Here is a 6594-nt window from a genome sequence, read left to right as displayed (position 1 = left end):
TAGTCTATTGCTGTAAATTGGGATTCCGACAATAAATTTAGCCACATACAGACAAGACAAATGAATTGAAAATGGTCCTTAGATATTTTTTTTTCACCTACTTTTTTCTGTTCAGCTTCCATGATTTATATCTCACAGGAGAGAAAATAAAGACTTTTGAAAAAAATCTGGTGATTGATATTCTGTGAAAAGCACTGAGAAGTTTTTACCAATTTTGAAACCGTATCACTCTCATATAGATGCCTTTTCATGACCTACACAGTAAAATGAGATTATCAGCGACAACACTGGTTATTTCTTTGTACTAAATTTTAGTGCCTGCTCAGATTGGATGTGAATAAAGCCAGGTCAATGTTTGGCACTCACCCATAAGTGGCTTAGTGTTAGAACTGTGCTGGCTAAGTTTGGCAGTGAGATGTAAGTTAGCAACCAGGGGAAGTTTATTCCTTTAAATAATATTTTGTTTACATACTGTTTTAATGGCTGATATGAGCAAAATAACTTAAATTATCTTTTGAAGTATTGTTTTTGATAGAGAAACTCTCCAACCAATGTCTTGCTAGGTTAAGGAGCTAAATGGCTTGAACATGATGTTGTGCCTATACTGGCATGTGAAGGGTTCACTGCTCTTCGAGGACAAATAAGTCAAACTGTAAATCAGCATACCATTTATTTGCTTCCACAAAAAATGCACGCTTTGGCAAGAGCCATATCTTTGCAACAGCGGATGGTGGTGCTCATGGGAAATGCAGTCTTCATTCTGAAAAAACAACGGATTTCATCAATAAAGGGTCACCAGAATCAGCACAACATGAAAACCCCTCACAGTGCCTTGAAGTCCATACAAAGGTCAGCATGGTTTTTTTCTTAGAATGGCCTTTTTCTCTACATTTAAAGTAGTTTGCTTACTATTTTGTAAGATTTCAATAAGCAGAGAGCAGCAGCACAGAGATCAAATGGCCATATGCTTATCCTTAAGTGATTTGCTGAAAAAGACCAATTTTATGATTAAACTATTTTCTACCTCATTCCTAAATGGAGGTGCAGAGTTTTAGAAGCTGGGGATGCAATTTGTGAAAATACTATACCCTGCTGATTCCAGTGGTGTGTGCATTTTCATTATTGGGTCACGAAGGAATAGATTCGGAATCCAAACATCCTCTGCAGCTTGAAGGCTACATTTATAGCTGTGCTTTTAGATAAAATCATTTCAAAATCCCCTAGTGACCCAACAAATCTCAATGACATATATAGAAATTATTTTGTTTTCCTTTTGGTTATCATTGAGACTTGGGGATCCATAATTTCTGATTTGTAATCCCACAAGAGAATGACCAAATTGTAACATTTTAAAAAAGTGAAATAACATACATAACCTTTTGCATTCTCTCTGAAAACCTTTACAATCTGAATATAAAAAGTCAGTTATTGAATAAGACAACATACAAAAATATTATTTTGACATGGGAAACCTTAAGATCAGAGACATTATGGGTAAGAATGACACAGACCAAAGTGCTCTTGTCTTGGTTGCTGATACAAATCCACCTTCTGTATTAGTGCAGGACAGTGATTCAGTGTTTGCTCCTGATCTCCTGCTTTGTAGCTGATCCTGATTTAAACTGGATAGCAGCCACCCAATAGGAGATGTTTCCTATTGGGATCAATGACACATGACAATATCATTAGTCAGTCAGGGCCTGTTCATTGCACTCTCAGTTTATTACAGAATAAATCCAGGGATAACAGAGAGTTTTTACATTCTGGCAAAGCTCCATTCTTGATTAAAAGCAGGTTATCTACTGAAAAGGCAGCGGATTGATGTCCATATTTTTATCTCTGACCTGCAGTCACTCTCTCCTTCTTGTACACTAGATTTGGAGCGCCATCCTGCCTCCTCAATCTGTCAAAGCACCGCCTTCTGAGGGCTTTGTCTTCCTCATAGTGCCACTGTCCCTGCTGGCTCCGTCCCCAGAGAAATCTGCCGCCAGTTAAACTATAATAAGAGACTGGGTAAAGGCTAATGACCAGCTATTTTCTCCTCACGGTATTTAGCGCTATGTATCTCAGATATAGCTTTCTTTGTTGTGTTTTCCCCCTGCAGATAGAGGGACTGTGCAGTTGATATAATTTGAGAGTGTGTACTGTTTGTGACTGTGGTGCTGTGAACCTTCTGTAAGGGCTACAGTAACCTCTGTCTTCTGATAATCTGCCAATTACCAACTCCTGCTTGGTGTCAGGAGACCTCCCCTCTCCCTACTGTCTCCATGGTAACCTCTTCAGGGGCTGACAGAGTGACTGTGGAGGCAGAATAAACGCAGGGATTACCGTCAGACAACAACTGCAGGTCCTTCTTTATCCAAGCCAAAATCACACAGGACAAACATTTGTTTCTTTAACAGGCAGAGTTTTTTTTCCCCCTTGTCAAAGTAGCCTCTTTGCCTCAGTTAAAAAAAACTGGGTGGTTATTTCAAAGGCTTGGGAAGTCCTGGGAAAGCTTTTGTGTATAAAAGGTAAAATTTAATAGAACACAGTATGGCTTATATATAATTGTGCAATTTTTAAAAACTCACAATTGGGAGCAGTTTATTTGTAATGTGAATTTACTGAATTACACTTTTTAGCCACACAATTTGAGAGTTATATGTTCTGGTTTCAGTGCAACTTTCTGAGGCATTTAACTCCTATGTATTATTCAATTAGTAATACAATTAAATTAGTAATACTATTAATGATACTACTACTACTACTTAAAACAATAATATTAATAGATCTCTTAAAGGAACCATTCTACATAAGAAAGGGCCTGTGTCCACTAACAGCAGTTTTTGCAATGGTTGCACCTACTTGCACCTACTTTCTAAAAAAGGAACCCATAGCACTTCAGTGTCTCAGCACTCGGCATTCATTGCCCAAAGAGCAAAAACACCCTTGGTATCAGCTGTTTTTTTGTTTTGTCAGTATTCTCAGTTGCATATAGTTCAACTTAAGGAACACCACTGTGCACGTAAATGTCACTTCTCCCTTACCAACCAATCAAATAAAAAGGGGTGGGTCTTCTGATGTGAATTTTGTCAACAACCAGGGTGGACAAAGAACTTTTTTGTAACTTTTCTCCTACATAATATAAGTGTTTTCATAAGGAGTTTGTCTAGTAGTGATGTAGCTACATTCAAAGGAGCAATTTCAGCTGCTTTAAATTTAGTACCATGTCATGTTTTTAACATAATTGAAAACTCTTATACAAATGTTAGTCCCTCTTAACTTGATTAGTTTTGTTGATAGTGCTAGAGGCTTGCAGAGTATTACTGTTATTTGATTGCTTCCTTTAAACAGAGGATTATAGAGGCTACCTGCAAGCTATGACTATGAAACTTGGGAGCTGAAACACACACCAGGAAATTTTGTAATAATCTGGCATTCTACCAAAGTGAGAGGAACTCTTTAACTCTGGCAAGACAATCTTAAGTAGAGGAAGGCCCTGCAAGACATTCAAGCTGCCTACATTTACTTCCAAATAGAACAAATAAAATAATCACAGGTACATTTTCAGCACTTTTTTTTAAACAGTGGATCACCAAATGAAAAAAAAAACAAGAATGAGAAATCCAAAATCCTTATTGGATTTTCCACTTACACTGTCTGCTATCCATGAATACAACAAGCCCTCAGAAGTGATTACTCCGTGAATTTGTAGTGCAGTGCTGTGAGATGGCTTTTGTATCATTTCAACTATATGTGCCACAGAGGAGCACTCTGGAATTGGGAGTGTGGGTCCCAAAAAATGCCATTAGTGCACACTGGCTCTAATGAGAAATGTTAAAAATTAAAAAATTAAAATATTCAGCTACAGTGAGCTGCCATTTTATTAAGATGAATTGTGCTGCTTTGAAATACATTTCATCACTTCAGAACATTGTAACATTATTTTCTAAAAGAAAAGACGTTTTTGAGTTTTAATGCTATAACATTCTACATATGAAAGGAATGTTCTTCACACTGAGTTTCTGGGACACACCATCTTACGGCTATGTCAATATGGATTTCCCAAGAATACATCTAATATTCAATAAAAAGGACATTTAGAGTCTTGTTTTGTTGAATTAAATATAGCATGATGCATGTCATCATATCTAGGGTCACCAATGGTTGTATATCAGCAGGTTCATTTACCTTGCCGTGTAAGCATGGCAGAAAATGGTCAACGTCACACTGCAGACCTCTGCACTTCAAAGAAAGAGGTTGTGGAACATTGTCAATAAAACCTTTGTTTATTTTAATCAATTTTGTGCTAAGACCACAGCAGGGTTAGCGTGACATTGACGCCTGACTGCTGGGGTCATCGATTCAGTGAACTTCAAATCTTTATGTAAAGGTCCGTCTGTTTCCTTCCCCATCAAGACTTTGTAAACCTTCTCATTACGGCAATGTTTTTATAACTAATGACAAAAATAGATCCCAACAATGGAAGCAGTGTGCAGATGTGTTTTCATACAATCATGTCTGGCTACTTCTCATTAAGAATCTCACTTGGTAGAAAGGGCCAGAGGCTCAATACATTACCTAAACATCCCCAGAGATTCAGTCTTGGTGGTGTAACAAATGTCGCCATGACATGACAGGAAGGTCATATTTTACCTGGAGTAAAAGTGGAAGAATGTCAGATGGAAATGGAGCTCTATGAATCCCCATTTATCCCACAGGTCCACATACAAGGACCTTTCAGTACATCGACATTATTTTTCATTACTTTCTGTCCAATTTTTCATCACCACTTCTTTTTGTTGAGCTCCTAAATCTTAAATGACAAATGATGTCTTGATGAAATGTGTGTGCAGAAGCTTAAACTACTTACCAATTCAAAACAGAGCTCTTTTGTGGGGTTTCTGGTGATTGAAGAAATGAAATGTACTGTACAAAATTCCTTTGGCTGCAGTCACAATCCACAACTGTTATTAGGTGGATGCAGCTTGGTTTGCATATTCATCACACCATGTGTAAACCTCCCATGAAGCTGCTAATCCGTGTGTGTCACTAAAGCGTGAAAGTGGAGTGGGACATGCATGTTAAAACCCGATTTAAAGCCCTGTCTAATCTCTGCACCACAAGTTGCTCTGTCAATACAGATTTCACCAGAGGTGTCAAGATCTTGTCACAGCTTCGGGCAACAGAAAAAAAGAAAATACCTGGGGGATTGTATGAAAAATATTTGGTGTTGGGCTGCTTGGACCTCTGGCCTCAAAGAGTGTTACCTGAGAATGCCATGTGGTTCAGGAGTTTTCCATCTGTGCTTTGTGCAGCTCATTTGCAAAAGGTAAACAGAATCTGTGTGACACTCAAATTTACAGACCGACTCACAGGGATTATCTCTTTATGTACCTACAACATAAACGTATAGGCTATCTACATGAATTCAAGCCAGCACAAACATACAATGTGTTAAATCAAAGCACATTATGGAAACTTTTGCCACAGTATAGAAATCCAATATTTGAAGACAATTAGTCAAGGCCTGAATAAGCTCAGCTATTGGGACCCATTGCTACAGAGTTTCAGGAGACCTTCTTAGACCTTCCCTGCTCACCGGGTCAACGTTCATGCATATCAATGAATGTATCGACCCACTTTCACTCTCCCCCGTCCAGATTTGACGGATGTACCTTTGCCATGTACTTTCAGCCTTTGGCTATAACTATATGAGCACACCAGCATGATTTTGAGTCCCTTTTGGAGACCAACATCCCTGTCTAACCATTTTCACTGTTGATTTTTGGTTGTTGCCTTTTAGAAGTGAAGCATGTGGATTTTTACTTGACAAGAAGCCTTTTAATCCCCTTGGCTTGGATAATTCCCTTGACTTTCTATAAGCAACACCAGCAGGTTCAAAAGGGGCGAGACATCTTACAAGTGCAGATCTGTCCAATCTCAAATATCTGTTTATCCAGGGTTAGGCTGCAAAACAGCATGTTGAGCATGGTGTTTCGGATGCCCCTCTATCCTGCAACATTTCCCAGCCCCTCATGGGGTAGTTCAGAGGCACTCCCAGACCTAATGAGATATGAAATCCTTCTAGCTGTGTATCTGCCCTGGGGTCCTCTCCTGGCTGGAAAACCTCTGAAGGGAGGAAACCTAGAGGCATCTTGATCACATTTCTGAATCTTTTTTTTTTTTTTTGCAAAACTAGAAACATAATCAGACTTCTGGCCTTTGTGTGTGTGTGTCTTGCCGTTCCTCTAAGGCCAAGCCCGGTTACTTAATAGAAAATGTACATCATTCTTTGTTCCCTATCCAAAGCTCATGAGTACAGGTGAGTGTTAGAACACAGATTGACTTGTAAATCAAATGCTGCTGTGGTCTTTTAATCTTGAACAGGATTAGAGATACTAAATTCTCTAAATTCATGATTGTCAGACATGATGTAAGGTCTTTAGGGCCCAGTTGTTCAAAAATAATATCTTAAACTTTAAAAACAGAAAGTTTTAAAGGAAAAGGTTAAAAAAAAATCAAATACATTCAGGTAATACAAACCCACATGTTATCCAAATAAAACCTTAAGTTTATGTTCAGAGCTTTTGAGTGCTGGATCAAAAAAAG

The 6594-nt window shown here is 38.3% G+C and overlaps 1 long non-coding RNA gene across 2 annotated transcripts; it reads right to left on the bottom strand.

Annotated features, from left to right (window-relative positions):
- Positions 1-690: 690 nt before the first annotated feature.
- On the bottom strand, positions 691-5057 carry LOC117811957. 2 transcript variants are annotated; one of them, XR_004631094.1, is made up of 4 exons: positions 4856-5057; positions 4564-4638; positions 2221-2298; positions 691-760 (listed from the first exon to the last, which is right to left on the bottom strand). It is a non-coding gene; the product is annotated as an uncharacterized LOC117811957 (long non-coding RNA). The 2 variants fall into 2 exon arrangements; XR_004631093.1 differs by lacking the exon at positions 691-760 and having other exon boundaries at positions 1821-2298.
- Positions 5058-6594: the final 1537 nt, after the last annotated feature.

The sequence above is a fragment of the Notolabrus celidotus genome, chromosome 4, assembly GCF_009762535.1.
Source record: "Notolabrus celidotus isolate fNotCel1 chromosome 4, fNotCel1.pri, whole genome shotgun sequence".
NCBI classification, from domain to species: domain Eukaryota; kingdom Metazoa; phylum Chordata; class Actinopteri; order Labriformes; family Labridae; genus Notolabrus; species Notolabrus celidotus.
Note: the sequence above shows the minus strand (reverse complement) of the source record. Positions and strands in the feature narration are given on the sequence as shown.